Source organism: Ovis canadensis, chromosome 25 (assembly GCF_042477335.2).
Source record: "Ovis canadensis isolate MfBH-ARS-UI-01 breed Bighorn chromosome 25, ARS-UI_OviCan_v2, whole genome shotgun sequence".
Lineage (NCBI taxonomy): Eukaryota > Metazoa > Chordata > Mammalia > Artiodactyla > Bovidae > Ovis > Ovis canadensis.
Genome location: NC_091269.1, coordinates 30,126,403 through 30,145,225, shown reverse-complemented (window position 1 = coordinate 30,145,225; position 18,823 = coordinate 30,126,403). Strand labels below are relative to the sequence as shown.

The 18,823-nt window shown below is 39.2% G+C and overlaps 1 protein-coding gene across 2 annotated transcripts in view; it reads right to left on the bottom strand.

Annotated features, from left to right (window-relative positions):
* Positions 1-18,823, bottom strand: part of CHRM3 (cholinergic receptor muscarinic 3) — a 554,189-nt gene that overhangs the window by 282,821 nt on the left and 252,545 nt on the right. For both annotated transcript variants that reach the window (XM_069571618.1, XM_069571619.1), the window contains one exon: positions 10,643-10,705. The gene's annotated coding sequence lies outside the window, so the exon portion shown is untranslated. The remainder of the gene's footprint in view (positions 1-10,642; positions 10,706-18,823) is intronic.

Below are 18,823 nucleotides of genomic sequence, written 5' to 3'. Positions count from 1 at the left end.
GCTGAAGCTGAAGCTCCAATACTTTGGACACCTGATTCAAAGAGCTGAGTCCCAAGAAAAGACTCTGATGCTAGGAAAGATTGAAGGTAGGAGGAGAAGGGGACCACAGAGGGCTAAATGGTTGGATGGCATCACTGACTTGATTGACATGAGTTTTAGCAAGCTCTGGGAGATGGTGAATGATAGGGAAGCCTGGCGTGATGCAGTCCATGGGGCTGCAAGGAGTCAGATGGACTGAGTGAACAACAACAAATCTCTGGTATCCTGATCTTCACTCACATTTCATTTTTCTCTTACACTTGCTTGCTGTAACGCTGAGACCTTATATGGTACATCTTTTCTATTCTCACAACAATCCAATATTATAGATGGAAATGAAAGTGTAGAGAGTCAAACAATAACCAACATTGTGTAGGCAAAAATATATATATTCTACACAATTTATAGTGTCTCAATTATTCCTTATCCTGCCTATGAGTAGGGTCATCTTTAATCTCCATGTTGCACAAGAAATACTTGGGCAGAAAGGGCCAAGTGCCTGATCCAAGTTGATACAGCCAGTTGGTGATGGAGCCTGGGTCCCAGCATCGGAGTCCAGTCTGGAGCCTGTGCTCTTACCCACCATCAGCTAACCCTATGGGGGTCCCAGAGCTGATAGAAAGTTTCAGATCCAGAATATAAAAATCTGTCTGAAAATAAAGCCCCTAAAGTTGGTCACTGTGCACACGGCTTACTTTCTTCAGAACCATCCTTCTCAATCTAAAGGACAGACTTAAATCTGGAATTTATCTGAACTCAAGGGCACACAGGAAAGGAATAATGATTTGAGAATTGCTTCCTTTTCTGACCATCATCATCTGTACACTCACTGGCATCTGTGCTCATGCATCTACCCAGGGCCAGCCCAGTTCACTGTTCTCATTCACACAAGGTCTTTACTCCTGAAGTGTCCCCCCTTTCCCATCCATTGTCAGTTTATCCTTCCTTCCTTTCCTTCCTCAATTATTTGCATCATTTTATAAGTGGGCTGTAAAATCTCTCATATTTAGAAAGTCCTCATTTAGTTTCAGGTCCTGCCCTCCTCTCTCTGGATGACAATCACTACCTCACAATGCTTCCTCTTACAAAGCCTACAAAGTCAACTAAACCATCTACCTCCACTTCCTCACCCCCAACTCTGTTTTTAACCTCATTTCATATCAGACTTATGTTTCTCTGACTCCTAATATTTATATAATAAACATTGTGCTACTCTTATTATCAAAATACATTAAAATGTATATACAGCATGCTTTCATATAGAGCACCACACACACACACACACACACACACACACACACACACACACACCTTAAACCAAAAGACACTGTGACTCATTAAGACTGTGTATATTGATACTACATATAAAATAGAAAACCAAGGAGAGTCTACCCTATAGCACAGAACTCTGCTCAATGCTCTGTGGTGAGTTAATCGAAAAGAGGAGATGTATGTATGCCTATGGTTGACTCACTTTGCTGTACAGCAGAAACACAATATTGTAAAGGAACATACTCCGATAAAAAGAAAACTGTGTATATATATGCCAATTCTACAGCTCAATTTTCTATATATCACCAATTAATGTCAGTATTATCCTTTCCTCATACTTGACACTGAAATCTTGCCCCAGAAGATTTTGTACAAATTTATCAGCAGGTTAATATGAACTCTCCTCTTTTGCCAGCCACCCCGGTGTTGGTCCCTCCACTATGGTTCATGAAATCTCTCATCTATTGTGAATTGTCTACTAACTGGCTTCCATTTTCCCCCTCACACCTTGGTTTTTGCTCTACCTTGATAGCCCCAGGTTGCCTTTTGCCTTGTCCTTTTCAAAGTTGCCCATTTCCTGTTATCTCAGGCTTAAATGTTGGAGGGGAGAGGGCTGGCTCTATTCAGGGCCAATTCTAGGTGTACAATTGACGCATCCTACTGTTTATTCTTTTGTGGTCCACACACTAGGGTTAGAAGGTCTCTCAAAACCACTTGCACATAAATGGTGCATCCTCTCGGAGAAGGCAATGGCACCCCACTCCAGTACTCTTGCCTGGAAAATCCTATGAACGAAGGAGCCTCGTAGGCTGAAGTCCATGGGGTCGCTAAGAGTCGGACACGACTGAGCGACTTCCCTTTCACTTTTCACTTTCATGCATTGGAGAAGGAAATGGCAACCCACTCCAGTGTTCTTGCCTGGAGAATCCCAGGGACAGGGGAGCCTGGTGGGCTGCCGTCTATGGGGTTGCACAGAGTCGGACACGACTGAAGGGACTTAGCAGCTACCACAAAGAAGCTGCACACACAATGGCCACACAGAATGAACCATCTCTAAGATCATGGCTCTCTAGGAGAAGAGTGTTTCTCCTCTCATGGAGGAAAAACTAATTTAGACTTGGGGAGAAGAGGCCAAGTAGAGGTCTCCCCCACACACTCTGAAGGTCAGTGGAAATTATGGCTAACTCATGATCCAGTAAAGGGAAGAGACACAAGTGAGCTCAGAGGAGGGGAGGAACTGACAAGAAATGAAGCTTGAAAATTAAGCAACAAAACAAATCATATGTTATGAAATCTAGGGGTTTTCTCCCTTTCTTTTTAAGTCAGTGAGGAATCTGCTCATGTCAAACAATCAAATAGTTATTATTTACTGAGAACTTACAATGTGCCATTTATTATTTTTACAACACCCCTGTGAGGCAGATGCTATTATTTTTTCCATTATACAAATAAGAAAACTGAGAGACACAGAAGTTAAGTAATGCTGAAGGTCAGACAGCTAGGAAGTGGCTCAATTTGAATTATAATGAGATTTTCATTTCAGAAAGGGAGAGGGATGCATTTAGTGTCTGGGTAGATCCTGCATAATACACAGAAGGCTTGGACAGAGACGTGGAGAAGTGGAATGGGGCAGAGGAGTTAGGTTCTGCCATCCTGACTGGGGTCGAGGGTGAAAGCCCACAGAGTAGAGTAGTCCAGTTGGATGTACAGATGCGGACTAGGGAAAGATGTCTAGGCTCGAGGCAGAAGAGATCTGAGTCACTGGGCTGAAGACTGTATCTTAATCCTGGAAATTAAGTGAATTAAAAAGAAAAGAACTCTGAATAGAATTTTGGTGGAGGGAGGGAAGGGGGTTTGTACCTAAGCAACAGACAGAAGGGAAAAAAAAAAAAAGAAAGCAGGAAAGGAGGGAGGGAGAAAGAGAGAAAGACAAGGAGGGGAAAAGGGTACCAGGAGATTTAATCAGATTGAAGTTCCTTGGAAGGTAAGGAAAGAGAGAATTTCAAAAAGGTCAGTGGGAATAAAATTGGCAGAGAAGTCAAGAGAGTTAAGGCTCAAAAGTTCTTGGGGTTTATCAGCCAGAGGATCTCTGCTCATTTTGGCAACTGTAGTGCCAGTCAAGTGGCCAATCAGAGGCCAAACTGCAGCTCTTTGAGGAGTGCTAGACACATGAGGAAATTGAAAGAAAGAACGTGGTCAAAGAAGGTGAGAGACAGAGAAGGAGGAAGCCATAAAAATCAAAGGAAAACTTAGGCAGGGGTGCTGTTTATTTTCCCTTTGCGACTTGAGCCCACTTTCCACTTACATATGAAAGACAATCTTACAAAGAATTTCAAATCTTCATGAAAAAGTATGAAGACCCGAGACAGTCAACATAAAACTGACATAGGGAAGGAGTAAGGTCCAGACTTCATGCTGTCTTTTTTAATTTTTTTGATGCGGACCATTTTTAAAGTCTTTATTGAATTTGTTACAACACTGCTTCTTTGTGTGCTTTTGTTTTTTTGCCCATGAGGCATGTGGGATCTTAGTTCCCTGAACAGGAATTGAACCCACACCCCTTGCGTTTGAAGGTGAAGTCTTAACCACTGGACTGCCAGGAAAGTCCTCCTGCTGTTTTTTGAATCTATTCTTTCCTCCTGCTGACAGTTTCCTTTTCTATCTGATATCACCCTCTTCTTGTAGAAGGGTCTCTATGCCCTTAAAGCCATATAAACATGCTACATTTTCTTCCACCTTGGAATGTCATTATCCCACATCATAAACATTGTATCACTGTAAAAAAGTGATATACCGTAAAAAAAAATCAAGAATGTCAACAGGCTAAAGATATAGCCCATGCCAACCAACAAGTCATAATCTGGTATTTAAACTACTTGGTCTCATTACTTAAATCTGGCCTTAGCTGTAACACTCACTAAAAAAATGCATGTAGCTTGTCATCAAAACTGGACTGCAAGCTCTTCATGAGAGAAGTTGTGTATTAAAGTATTAGTACAGAAGATGTGAAATTTCATCTCAGGAACATACAGCAGGAATTGAATAAGTATTCTGCTGAAAGGAAAACTGGACAGAGTTTGCAATCTTAGAATAATAAGAAACTGTGTAAATTGAATTTTCTTTTTTCTCCCCTAGGATATGCTGGAATGTAAATATAGCATGTCCACAGCTTTTGCCTTTTATCACATTATGAGATCTGTTTTTTTTCTCAAAGCATTCTTATATGTGCTTTGAATTTCTCTCTTCTTATACTTGCAGCATGGTGCATGTTGTTTGATGTGAAGATTGAGCCTCTCATTTTCACATTACTTTATACAATTTTTACTATAAGCCTATGAGTTTCCTCATTTCTCTCCAAATGTAATTTAACCTATCCATGTTATGGAACAGTGTCTAAAACACTCTTTCTTTAAAAAATATAAACTACTAACTTCAAATTTGGATTTTTACAAATCATCTTTATTACTTTACCTGATCACTCCTAGTTTTCTATAACTACTCTTTTGTTACAATTTTTATAATTATCCCATAAGATTTATTTTATTTTTAGGTCCATATTCTGATACTCTTTCTGTGAATTTTATGTTCTGTGTCTTAAACGCTACTTTGTGATATATTTTTGATCATTTGATCAATTTACTTTGATTTTTTTGCATTTTACTTCTTTTGTGTATAGCATAACACCCAAATGCTCTTTTTATTTAAAAATATTATCTGTGATTTTCTGCTTTATTTTGTTCCTGGTCTGGATTTTCTATTTCTTTTAGTTCAAATGTTCCACTGAGGATTTAAATATTTTTGTTTGTTTTAAGAAAAGGGGATTGTTTTCATTTTGGGTCATTTCTGAAAATGAAATTGCTTTTTCATCTATTCCCAGGTAATATATTAAAATCTTGCTAGAGAACTATTAGATTTTCTACCTTCACTTAAAGTGCCTTTTTAAACCTAACTGTGGAGCATTCCATGTGTTGGGCAGTAGTACCCCAGTGTATAAGATCCACACTGGAGCCCTGAGACCCCCGTGTGGCTAGCAGGGCCTCAGTAGGGGGCCTCAGTCCTCAGGAGTCTGATAATGAGCCTCCAGTCTCAAGGCTGCAAGGATAATGGGGACTCCCAGTACCTGCTGCTCCTCTGAGATGCCCTAAGCACAGCTGGGATAGCTTCTGCCACCCAAACATCAAACTGAGTGTCTCGCCAAAGAGTGATCTGTTGGCTTGCAGGGACCAGGGGCTGTGAATGGATGAAGGAACAGGGACACGTTGCCAAGGGATCTGGTGCAGAATAGGGAGGAGTACCAGGAGTAGATCCAGGCTGGGGGGCTCCGGGGAGGACAGCTCTCCACAGCAGGCCCACATCTTTGTCTTCACCTAAAGCTGGTACTTGTGTTCAGTACCCACCCTGAGATCCAAGCAGGGACCCCTTGGCTTGTGCATTACAGTCTTGCTTCTCAGAGTGCAGTCAGCAACAGCAGCAGCTGGGTATGCGGCCTAAATGCAGAAGGGTAAGTTCACCTTAGCCCTTATGAACCAGAATCTGTATTTGAACAGGAGATTGCACACACGTTTGTGCTTGAGAAGCACTGAGTCAGAGGAGCCATTCTGGCTTTTCTCTCGACATCATCCTTTGTAAGGGACATGGCCAAGGCAAACTGGCTTCCTTTTTGAACAGGCTTCATATACTCAGGTTCCCAGAATCCTTTGTCCAAAGGCCCGAGTCTACTCACTGCTAGGGTACACAGGGGGTCTTCACCAGATACATCCTCCCCTGCATCCAGGACCGAGCAGGTGGTCAAGGAAGCACTGTGACACAGTGGGAGCAGGTGGGTAGGGCTTCCAGGCTGAATGTTCATGTAAGGCACGGAAGGAGCAGAAAAGAGGCAGGGGTTGTGGGGGGGAGTGGATCCAGGGCCTCCAATTATACTTTAGCTCCTGGTCCCTTAGAGAGGGTTGAGGCTACTTCTGTTCATTTATAGCTGATATACCCTTCTAGTGAGGTCCAAGCAGTGGGCAGGGTGAGGCTATAAAAGAATATATGATTTCTACAAAAATTTTAAATATTTGATATCAAATGTTAGGTTGGATTCCAGAATCATTTGCCTTATCCTAAGAAATTTCATCATTACAGTTTTCAGTGGAAGAATGCAATAGCTGTCATATTCTTTAGGTGTAATTTCAATCGAAGGAACCTTCTGAATGGCTATAAAAATCAGTTTTAGAATTTTTATCATCTTCTTTTTATTACAAAGCATCCCACAAAAAGCAACTATCAAGACTTTGGAGAGAAAACTGATTTAAAATTATCAATACAAGTCATCGTGTCTAACAGTATCTTATAAGGAAAAGTTACTTGTGAATTTATGGTTTTCATTAAAATGTTTGACAATATTCCATTTGGAAATTCAATACTTATTCTTATTTCCAATACTTTTTATTTTTTATTCTTCTCTTTAAAATTTATTTTTCTGAAATATAGTTGATTTATAAGATGTTAATTTCTGCTGTACAGCAAAGTGATTCAGTTATATATATATATATATACACATTCTTTTTCATATTCTTTTCTACTATGGTTTATCACAGGATTTTGAACATAGTTCCCTGTGGTATATAGTAGGACCTTATTGTTTATCTATTCTTTACATAATAGTTTGTATCCATTAACCCCAAATTGCCATTCCATCCCTCCCCCACTGACCTTGGTACTCATAAGTATGTTCTCTATGTCCTTGAGTCTGTTTCTGTTTCATTAATTTCTCTTCACTTAATACCAAGTATATGTATTGAATTTTTTTCACAAAAGTCCATACAGATGTCCTCAAATCCTAACTAATTTACCCATGTACCTATCATAAAAATATCACATCAGCATAATTAAGTGAAAAAAGGCGAGAAGCATGTATACTCAGCTAGACAAAAGCAAAGGGACCCAAAACAGGCAAAGCGGAGAAGGATACTCCTTCCCATCACATATAGTATTCCTGGGTCCCAAATGTCTATCATGTCTGACTTTTATTAAAAGTTTATCATTTTATAAAGTGGATTTCCTTCCTTCGTAAAATTTTTCGAAGATTTTTCCCCCTCAACAGATCAGCTTTAAACTTTTTAAAACACTTTCCTAACATACAATTAACATCTTCCAAAGATCCAAAAGTACTGTCAATGTGACTGAAATCAGAATGTAAATATTTTATAAACAGCTGTCAAATCTCAATCAGCAGAAAACAAAAAGCCCCCAAATTGCTGTAATCTAACCACAAGGCTATATCATTTAATTGACAGATAAGACATTTTTTGAGCTTCCGTTTTCCCATCAGCATTTTAACACATTTCCATAGCGTGCCATCCTGGATTGTCCCTGTGACAAATGACTGGAAGATGGGATAACTGAAGCTCTCTAAGAGTGAAGCTTAGCACAGTAATTGAACTCAGTTTCATGGAACATTTTTCATACTCACTGTATTTGGAATTTCAGTTACTAACAGGGACTAAATATTGGCATCAAGGGAATATTATCATGGCTATTAAAAAAAAAGCAAACTTTTGCTTTTAGCAGTTTGATAATTTATTATTTCATTCTTTTGGGTCTTCATTCAACAAAGATTTCTAATCATCTATGTGCCAGGCTTAACTAATACAACTATGCAAGATCCAAAGGACTGGGCTCTTTCACCCATTACAACTGATAAGAAATGCCACTAGTGGGCTTCCCTGGGGGCTCAGTGGTAAAGAATCCACCTGCCAACGCATGACATACGGGTTTGATCCCTGATCTGGGAAGATCCCACATGCCACAGAGCAACTAAGCCTGCGCGCCACAATTACTGAGCCTGTGCTCAGCATATGAGCCACAACTAGGAAGCCCAAGTGCTGCAGCTCCCTACAGCCTGTGCTCCACGAGAAGCCACCGCAATAAGCCCAGGCACTGCAACTGGAGAGGAGCCCCTACTCGCCAAAACTAGAGTAAAACCCACACAGAAAGGAAGACCCAGTGTGGCCAAAGTAAATAAATAAAATTAAAAAAAAAAAAGAAATGTCACTAGTGAAAATACCACAAGTGGTCCCTCCAAACAATTGACTGCTCTTTTCTGTGTGCAATGCTATCTGTCCCCATTCCCAGAATTTGTTTTTTCATCTTTTCCTCTACTTTTCTCTCTCCACTCCAACCGCCATCTAAAGCAATAAGCCTTTCAGGGACATCTATAAGCACTGCTTATTTTATTTCATTTTTGAGATATTTTACCCAAGGCATTTTCTGACTCTATATTCATTCATTCAATAAATATTTACTAAGTTTCTTGCAGGGAACCGGCTTCTTTAGAGGTACTGTAGTTCACACAGAGAGGAAGAGACTAGGGAATCCCTGCCCTCAAGGAGCTTAGACCATAAAATAAACCATAAACACATGTGAGAATTATTCATATCTTTCCTAAATCCCTCAAGCTACACAAATAAGTATTTTTTCCATATGGGAATATTTGAATGTGCCTTAAAAATAAAACTTCTCATTTTTAAAAGGAATTAAATTTGGGTAGCTGGAACAGTGCTCATTTACAGAGAATAGTTAGTTGGATTCTTATGGTGGCTCGGCGGTAAAGAATCTGCCTGCAATTCAGGAGACGATGCAGGAGCCTAGGGTTGAATCCCTGGGTCAAGAAGATCTCATGGAGAAGGAAATAGCAACTCACTTCAGTATTCTTGTGTGGGAAATCCCATGGGCAGAGGAGCCTGGCGGACCCCAGTCCTTATGGTGGAAAAGAGCCCCACATGGCAGCATGCACAAGCATGAGCGCACAGAATAACAAGCTCTAACCCAGGTTCCCCCAGACACTAGTCTTGCACACTGAACGGATTTTGGTGCGGGAAGAATAGAAGCCAGGAGACCATCAGGAAGCTTACACAGTTGTCCCAGCAAGACTGAATGATAATCAGGGTGGTAACAGAATAAAAAGAAATTAAGACTTTCAGGATGTATTTAAAATAAAGAACAGGAACAGGAAAATAGCTGATAACTCTAGTTCAATGGCCATAAAGAAAAAAGTTGACTTTAGTAGACATAGCACTTCCGTACATTAGCAATGGACATCCAAAAGACAAGTTATTATTTTATATTAAGAGAGTACCAGTACAGTCTCCATTTACAAATAAAGAACAAAGGTCCAGAGAGGTAAAATAGCTTTTTTAAGCCTTCAAGAGCTGCTGTCACCTGCATTTCCCGTTTCCTATTTTCCAGCCCAGGGACTTTTCCATTAACCAGCACCTTCTTCCCCCGACTCAGCTCAGTACCTTATTCAATATCTTGCATGACTTTCTTTGGAAAGGAATTTAATTATATAATTTATCTTTAACCTGCATTTTTTTCTGAGCCTAATGAGTGTAAAGTATTTAATGTCAGGACTATAGTCTAATAGCTTAGTTTTGGTAGCCATACTTGCACCATTACTCTTAAACCTTTATTTTAAAAGAACAAAAAGCAAAAGAAGAAACTTGGAATTAGTATTTCCTTTATCTGCTTTTACAATCAATTTCAATTCATCCTGAGTCCCCCAAACCAGATTCTTCTCTTTTCTATATATGAAATAGCCTCGGTTCACTTTGTTTGATAAATGGATAATTTGGTGGAATGTCTATATTACTGAAGAACATTCAAAGGATTAGTGTATTAACAATCCCACAGCAACAGTACAGGCTCCTGGCATCATAATGTGAGGACTAGCATTAAGGGAGCAGCGTAGAGGGAAGGGCATCTGACATGTCTAAGATCAAACCTTGCCTTTGACATTAAAGTTCTTAACATCTCAAAGCATCGGTTTCCTCATTTGTAAAATGGGAATCATAACACTTAACCCTGATGGCACTATTTGTGAATACTAAATAAGGTATAGAAATACGTCCAGCAACTTGACCAGATATGAATACTAGAACCAGCTAATTCTCCATTTAGATTTGAGAATCACAAGACCTAACAACCTTATTGAAGTTCAATATTTGTCTCATGCAATAATAAATCTAATGGCATTTTAAAAACCCTTATGTTACTACAGTTAAGATACAAACAAGCTTTTGAAATAAAATCAACTTATCTCATATTTCAACAAATGCCTTCATTGTAATTTTGAATCTGATGAGCAAATAAGTAAAAAAAAAAGCATCTTTATTAAGATACACAAAATTGAGCATGATTGTATATTTACATTAAGACATATACAGTAATGATTATAAATTGTATTAAAAAGCATCAAACAGAATTCCTATTCCTTCTTAATTTCTTCTCATAAATCAAGCCATAAGCCCCCCTTTTAAAGCAAAGATTTCAACTCATGAAAGGATCTTACCTTATAGTACCTTAGTGGAAGTTCTGAATGTCATTTATTTCGCCTCTAATGAGAACACAGGTGCTAGAAGAAAATAAGAAAATGGAGCTTACACAAAGCCAGGATCCTGGAACAGGGAAAGTCAACTATTACACACAATGATTTGAAGAAACATAAGAAAATTACAAAATTTTGTAGAAAGTGATTTCATATATCATGACACAGGTGGTCAGAGAGTTAAGGAACCTGTTATTGACAAAGGAAACCTACCTATTGACTTTGGATGATAAAAGGCTTTTTACAGTTTCACCTCTCATACCTGCCAAAGCTCCAGACACAAAGAAAGGCATCAAGTAAGAAGGAAACAAAAGAAGTTGTTTATCCCTTATTTTATGTGTTAGTGATGGTATCCCACTTTTTCAGTAAATGAGTCAGCACTGTCTAGTTAGAAGTTCTAGTCCATTATCTTCTTCCAGACACTATTGGGAGTATATACATACTATTATCTTATGACTAGCTAAATTCTAACACAGAGATAGAACCAAATCTTTATAAACTGAACTATAATTGACATACAATATCCTATTAGTTTCAGGTGTATAACAGTGATTCACTATTTATATACATTATTTGTACATTATCTATTTCATTAAGTATAGATACCATCTGTCATGGTATCTAGAATTGATACCATGGTATCTAGAATTGATGCTTTTAAACTGTGGTGTTGGAGAAGACTCTTGAGAGTCCCTTGTACTGAAAGGAGATCCAATCAGTTCATCCTAAAGGAAATCAGTCTTGAACACTCATTGGAAGGGGATGCTGGGAAAGATTGAAGGTGGGAGGAGAAGGGGACAGAGGATGAGACGGTTGGATGGCATCATCGACTAAATGGACATGAGTTTGAGTAAACTCTAGGAGTTGGTGATGGACAGGGAGGCCTGGCGTGCTGGTCGCAAAAAGTCTGACAGGGCTGAGCGACTGAACTGAACTGAAACTGAACTGAACTGAACCATCTGTCATGGTACAAAGTTGTTACAATATTATTGGTTGTATTCTCTATGCTGTACATTATATCAATGTGACTTACTTATTTTACAATTGGAATTTTTAACCTCTTAATCTCCTTCACTTATTTCATCTGTTTTCCCATCTCTCTCCCCTCTCGTGGCCATCAATTTGTCTTCTGTATCTATAAGTCTATTTTATTTTGTCTGTTTACTTGCTTTTTATACTCCACATGTAAGTGCAATCATATGGTATTTATTATATTCTCTGTGGCTTATTTCCCTTAGCATAGTACCCTCTAGGTCTACACATGTTGTGACAAATGACAAGATTTTATTCCTTTTTACAGCTGAGTAACATTCCAGAATACTGCATCTTCTTTATCCACTCTTTTATCAATACAGAGTTCAATTGCATCTATATCTTGGCTATTGCAAATAATAGGGGTGCATATATCTTTTAAAATTAGTGTTTTTGTTTTCTCTGGATAAATATCCAGAAGTGCAATTGCTGGATCATATGGTAGTTCTGTTTTTAATTTTTTGAGGAACCTCCATATTGTTTTCCATACTGGCTGCAATTTATATTCCAAGCAATAGGGTACTAGGGTTACTTTTTCTACTCATTCTTGCCAACACTTGTTATTTCTTGTCTTTTCGATAACAGCTGTTCTGACAGGCATTATGTCGTATCTTAGTTTTTCTTTTTCTTTTTCTTTTTTTTTAACGTGGACTATTTATTTACTTTTGACTGTGCTGGGTCTTTGATGCTGTGTGTGGGCTCTCTCTAGCTGGGGTGAGCAGGGGCTACTCTCTAGTACAGTACACACACAGACTTCTCATTGCAGTGGCTTCTCTTGTTGCGGAACACAGGCTCTAGAATGCACAGGCTTCAATAGTTGTGGCACACGGCCTCAGTAGATGCAGCTTGCAGGCTCCTGAGCATGGGCTCAGCAGTTGTGGCACACAGACTTTGTTGTCCCACAGCATGGGAAATCTTCTCAGACCAGGGATTGAACTGGTGGCCTCTGTATTGCAAGGTAGATTCTTAACCACTGGACCAACAGGGAAGTGCCTCACTGTAGTTTTGATTTGCACATTTACCTGATAACTAGTCATGCTGAGCATCTTTTCATGTGCCAGGTGGCTACCTGTATATCTTTGGGAAAATGTCTCTTCAGGTCTTCTGTCCATTTCCTAATCAGATTACCTTTTTTTTTTGACATTTAGTGGTATGAGTTTTTAAAACATATTTTGGATTTCAGTCCCTTATCAGATATACTGTTTGCAAATATCTTGGGATATAATCAAATCTGAAAGAAAATCCCATAACTCCATTTTGGACATGGATATTCATAATTTTAAAGAGCGCAGAGCCTAAGAATTGGGCCCTGAATCTTAGAAAAGCATCTCTCTTGGAAAGTTGGCCGAGAGAAAGAAAAAGGCACCAAGTTTCACGAGAGGAGAAGGAGGGAAATGCGTTCTTGTGAAGGATGTCCTTGAGGATAGAGCATCCATCCGGAAGGAATAAGTAAGCACCAGAGGAGAACTTGAGGATGAAACCTGACAAGATATTATTGGATTTTTAAAAGGAGGACCTTGCAGTTTCCTGAGGGGTGAAGGTTAAGTCAGATGACCAGAGGATGAGAAGAGGCTGCAAGGTGAGAAGTAGAGGGATTCTAGGGGCATGTGTGGAGGGATTTCCTCAGCAAGGATGAGAGAAGCTCTTCTGAGATTGTGCAACAGGATAATCTGAGAGATGGAGGAAGCCTGATTAATAATGTAGAGAGAGGTTTGTATCTTACATGTCTTTTTTGAAAGGATCAGTTTGCAAAGGACTGGGGAGAAAGAAAAGAAGAAGAGCCACTGGCCCTGCATAGTTTGAGAAGCACTGTTGTAAAGAACGTCAGCCACTCTGCCAGCTCAGCACCCCTCCCCCTCTAGGGCCTCTCCCTCTGCTGAGGCTCCCAGGGCTGAAACTGTCCATCAAGGGGCCCTCTCCAACTTGCAGCAAAAGGAGGGCACCTGACCCAAGGGAAGCCTCTTAGATTGCTCTCCTCTGGGGAGCCCCAATCAGAGGAACGTGTCTGAAGGAAGGCAATGGTAGAAGCTAATCTTTAATGAGACCCATTCATTTTATGCATGGGGAGACTGAGGCTAGTGAGTCAGTGAGCAGAGGTCACTTGAGTCCAGGCTATCTTTCCCACTAATGGCTCTGCTCTATTTAGATTCTGGCATCTCTTTAGGAAACAGTATCTCTACAATGGGAACTTCATGAGAAAATTCAGTAGTATAGTAACATGCTCATTCCTACTAGAGGAAGTGATGGGTAAGTCATCAAACAAGGAAAATCAATCTTGCTGCCAAAAATGCAATCCATGAGTCTAAATTAAAGAAAGTATAATCAAGGAATATAGAGGCCTCTTTAATACTGCTTTCTGTCTCTCCTCTGAAAACAGACATTTTTCTGCTGTACGGGACATATCAGTGAGCCTGGAATTCATATTTCATCATAGATTTTTCTTTGAATCTAATGGGCCAAAAGGCAAGTACTCTGTGAATTTCACTGAGGCATAGGCCAGTCTTCTCATAGTAGCTAACTAAGTGTCTTGCACACAGTAGTTTCTCAGTAAGTCTTTGTTATATGGGTTTTATCATTAAAGCTAATAAATATCCAGAACACACTTGCCTAATTTACAACTGGGTGTCCCAACACACCTACATATTGAGATTCACATCATTTAAAGTATGTAAATACATAGCTCTCAAAAATTAAGTTGCATGATTAATAACCAAAAGAAACAAACATCATTCAATCATTAAGGTATCTGCTAATAAAAAGACCTTCTGTGCTAAATGAACCAGAGAACAATAAATAAGATCGAACATCCTGAAGTTTATCTAAGTTCCTCTAGTATTAGAATGAGCAAAGTATTCATTTTGAAAACCAGCAAGGGAACTGGCTTTCACCCTGGCTTCACATTCACTCTATTGAAAATTAATTGTATATGACACTCATTAAGGAATAAGCTTCACATCTCTTAGTATAAATGACAGGCTCTTTCGAATGCTGGCCAACATGGCTTAAAAGGTTTCATTATCAAAATATGATTGGTGATTCCAGAGACTGTCATTGTAATTATGCAGTGAGCTAAATAATTTGGAAAACAAAGAGAGAGAGAGAATAATAATTATAGAAGACCAGGTATCAGGCTCTTTTAATAGGTCAACAAAACATGACCTTGATTTAGGATGTATATAGATAATGGTAGGCTATTTTGATAGTATCTTTAAAGAAGCAGTTTCTTTCTATCAGCTAATCAGGTGTTTCTGGAACACAGACTCTGAGAAGACCACTCAATGAAGTAGTAGTTTTGGAGGCTTAATATGATAATTTGAGCTGTTCCATTTCCTTAAAATTCCAAATTTCCCTATTTTCTAATTATTTTGAATGTGTATGTTCTCCCATGCCTAGGAAGATGCAAAGCATTTTAATGGATGTTTCGCAGTGTAAGTGGAAGATAAATGAATCTGTAGCCCTCTAATTTGGACAGCATTATACAGTATTCTTGCCTGGAGAATCCCAGGGACAGCAGAGTCTGATGGGCTGACTTATGTGGGGTCACACAGAGTTGGACATGACTGAAGTGACTTAGCAGCAGCATACCTGCTCATAGTTTCGAAACAAATAAGTAAAGAGTAATTAAAAAGCCTCTTGATGAAAGTGAAAGAGGAGAGTGAAAAAGTTGGCTTAAAGCTCAACATTCAGAAAACGAAGATCATGGCATCTGGTCCCACTTCATGGGAAATAGATGGGGAAACAGTGGAAACAGTGGCAGACTTTATTTTTTTGGACTCCAAAATCACTGCAGATAGTGACTGCAGCCATGAAATTAAAAGACGCTTACTCCTTGGTAGAAAAGTTATGAGCAACCTAGATAGCATATTCAAAAGCAGAGGCATTACTTTGCCGACTAAGGTCTGTCTAGTCAAGGCTATGGTTTTTCCTGTGGTCATGTATGGATGTGAGAGTTGGACTGTGAAGAAGGCTGAGCACTGAAGAATTGATGCTTTTGAACTGTGGTATTGCAGAAGACTCTTGAGAGTCCCTTGGACTGCAAGGAGATCCAACCAGTCCATTCTAAAGGAGATCACCCCTGGGATTTCTTTGGAAGGAATGATGCTAAAGCTGAAACTCCAGTACTTTGGCCACCTCATGCGAAGAGTTGACTTATTGGAAAAGACTCGGATGCTGGGAGTGATTGGGGGCAGGAGGAGAAGGGGACGACAGAGGATGAGATGGCTGGATGGCATCACTGACTCGATGGACGTGAGTCTGAGTGAACTCCAGGAGTTGGTGATGGATAGGGAGGTCTGGCATGCTGCAATTCATGGGGTTGCAAAGAGTCGGACACAACTGAGCAACTGAACTGAACTGAAGCTTAACTAATTAACTTCTAATACTTGGATGAAATTAGAGCCCAAACTCTCAGAGAAGACCTAGAATATTTCCCCACTTAATTTCAAAATATCTTTATTTGAAGACCAGATAACAAGTGCTTTGACAAAATTGAGCCTGACAATTTGTTTCATGGGAATAGGATAAATATAGTTTCAAAATGTAGATATTATGCTAGGTCTGGTTTGCATTCAGTATTCATGAAAAAACAGCATTCACCAAATATCGTTGTTCATTCAGATTTGTATTCTGATTTGTTTCCTTCAGAGCCCTTCTCACTTTAGCCAGCCTATCCCATCCAGAGAGAGAGAGAGAGGACTAATGAAAACATGCAACAGTTCTTATGAATAAAATTATTCCTTCCTTTGTAACTGAAGGAAAACAAAAATAACAGCAGGTGAAAGAGGTTAAGAGAACAAGTTGTTTCTTGTGCACCAGATTCGTTATGTTTCCCATTTGCAGAGGAGGTTCAGGGATCAAATAACTGTCTCCAAATTGACCAGTCAGAAACCGGTAAAACTGATATACAAAAGCTTGGATCTTTTCCATTTTAAATTCCACTTAACAATAGAATCAATACTAACAGCAACAACAAATATTTACTGAATGCTTGCCATATTCCAGGTGCTATTCCAAGGCCTTGACATACATCCAATCATTTCATCTTCACAGCCCTATTGTTACTTGCATTTTATAGATAAAGAAACAAATGTCTGCTCGCTTACTCTGTAGAACCACAGCTCTACAGAGATTATTGAGACAAAAACTTGGTGCTGAGTCATCTTTTGCCATCTACATTCCTTCGCCTTTGTCCATCTTTATTTTAGCCATCCAAGTAAATTAATGTTTAACACATTAATTTAACACATTAGCACAGCTCCTGGTTTGAACAGTAGAGGTTCCCTTGGCCCATTATTCTCTACAAGGATTGTGAGAAGAGGTTTAGCTGTTTTGATTAATGGGCGTTAGAGCAGCACAGCAAGAGTTTTTGGTGGATATCAAGTGCTCTAAAATAGGCTCTACCTGGGTATTCCAGGCAGCACAACACTGTGGAAGGGAAGAGAGAGCAAATGAGAATGGCACTGCAGAGAAAGAAAATCACTCACTTTGGCAGTTTTTTTCTTTTTTTAAAATCAATGAGTGCTGTGTCACCCTTGACTGAAGCTTGTGAATGAAGACTGTTCCTGTCACACTAGTAAACAAAGGATGTTGTGGCCATCAGGCCATCAGCCACTGCAGCTGCCCCTTAACAGTGTACCCTGAGGGGATTCAGGAAGAAGAAAAGCAGAACACTAGCGTGAAATAGTTAAGGTGCATATCAAAGGAATGATTTTAATAAGCTCAGACTCTTACAACTTCCTATACATAGAAGAGTGCTAAATGCATTAACTAGAGATGTGTATTTCTCTTTAATTAACTTAATCATTTGATGTTCTGAGTATCAAGTTACTTTTCAAAAATGCCTTTGTATCCTGGCTCCTCCATTACCTCTTCAGAGCAGTCCAACAGTGGCTGTCTCCTGGGCTGAAACCCTCAGTATGTCTGCCCAACAAAACACAATTCTCAGCTTTTAGACAGTGCATTGTTTTCAGCTGACAAATGTCTGAGGAGATGCTACAAACCCAGAAGGATGGCCACTGTGCTAGGCTGGGCTGATGGAGAGCACAGTATCAGAAGTCTGGGTAGGTTCCATATTTGTTATCAAGATGGTAGCCAACTTGTTGGCTCATATAAGCTGATAAGCCCTCAGCCAGTGATTGGAAACATGGGCAAAGTTCAGTATTCTGGGGTAAGTGGACTGGTTAATAGTGTAGCAGGTCAGATTATTAAATCTCTTACCTTCAGAGGAGGTGTGCTGGGGTGGGGTGGGTGGCATCTACGTTTAAGAATGAGGAGAGCAAAATAGGATCTGAAGAAGTTAAGCTAAAGACTGTCTCTTGCCAAGACTACTCCAGATCTCTTGAGTATTGTCCCAGAAGCCACGAACAGAGGAATGAGTCCTGTTTACTGCACAGAGACAGGGTAGGCTTGGGACTGGCAAAGTGATAGTTTTAAATTCTTACAAGTCCCTGAGCCTGAGGCCTACAGGAGTGGATACTGAGACTCTTATAAAGTCTCATTACACCAAGAGTTCAAGAAATTCAAGGCAGTATCAAATGACAATTCAGTGGGAAGTATTATTTTCCATTTCAGTTTTGGCAGAGAATTGTAATGGGAGAAGAAAATGTTACCCTCATTTGTAGAAAAGGACCACTTGTCAATCCAATTTCAGCAAACCTAATCTCATACTGCTGAGATAAAAGTTGGAGGCTGAATTCAACTTGATACACAAAACAGGGTGAAGAGTATTACTCAAACTTTGTAATTTCACTTTCTGTTCTATGGATATAGAAAAGTGACTAAAAGGAATTTCACCAATAATATTAATGTTTATTTGTTGGTTCTTTCTGTAATTAGATGTGATTTTTGTGTTCTTCTATATTTTGATTTTTTTTATAAATCAGAAAAAAGTATTTAACAACCAACTAATACTTCTATAGTGGCAGTTAAATAATAGAAACTGATGACTTCTAACATCTAACTGAGATTTAAACAGTTCTTTCCACACTAAAGCTATTTTAAAAGGAAAAGTTTTTTAAAGACATATTTTTAAACATAACTCTTTAGAAAGATATATGCATATATTCTGCATAAAATGTTAAAGACATTTTAACAATTTAACAAAATAATGCATGC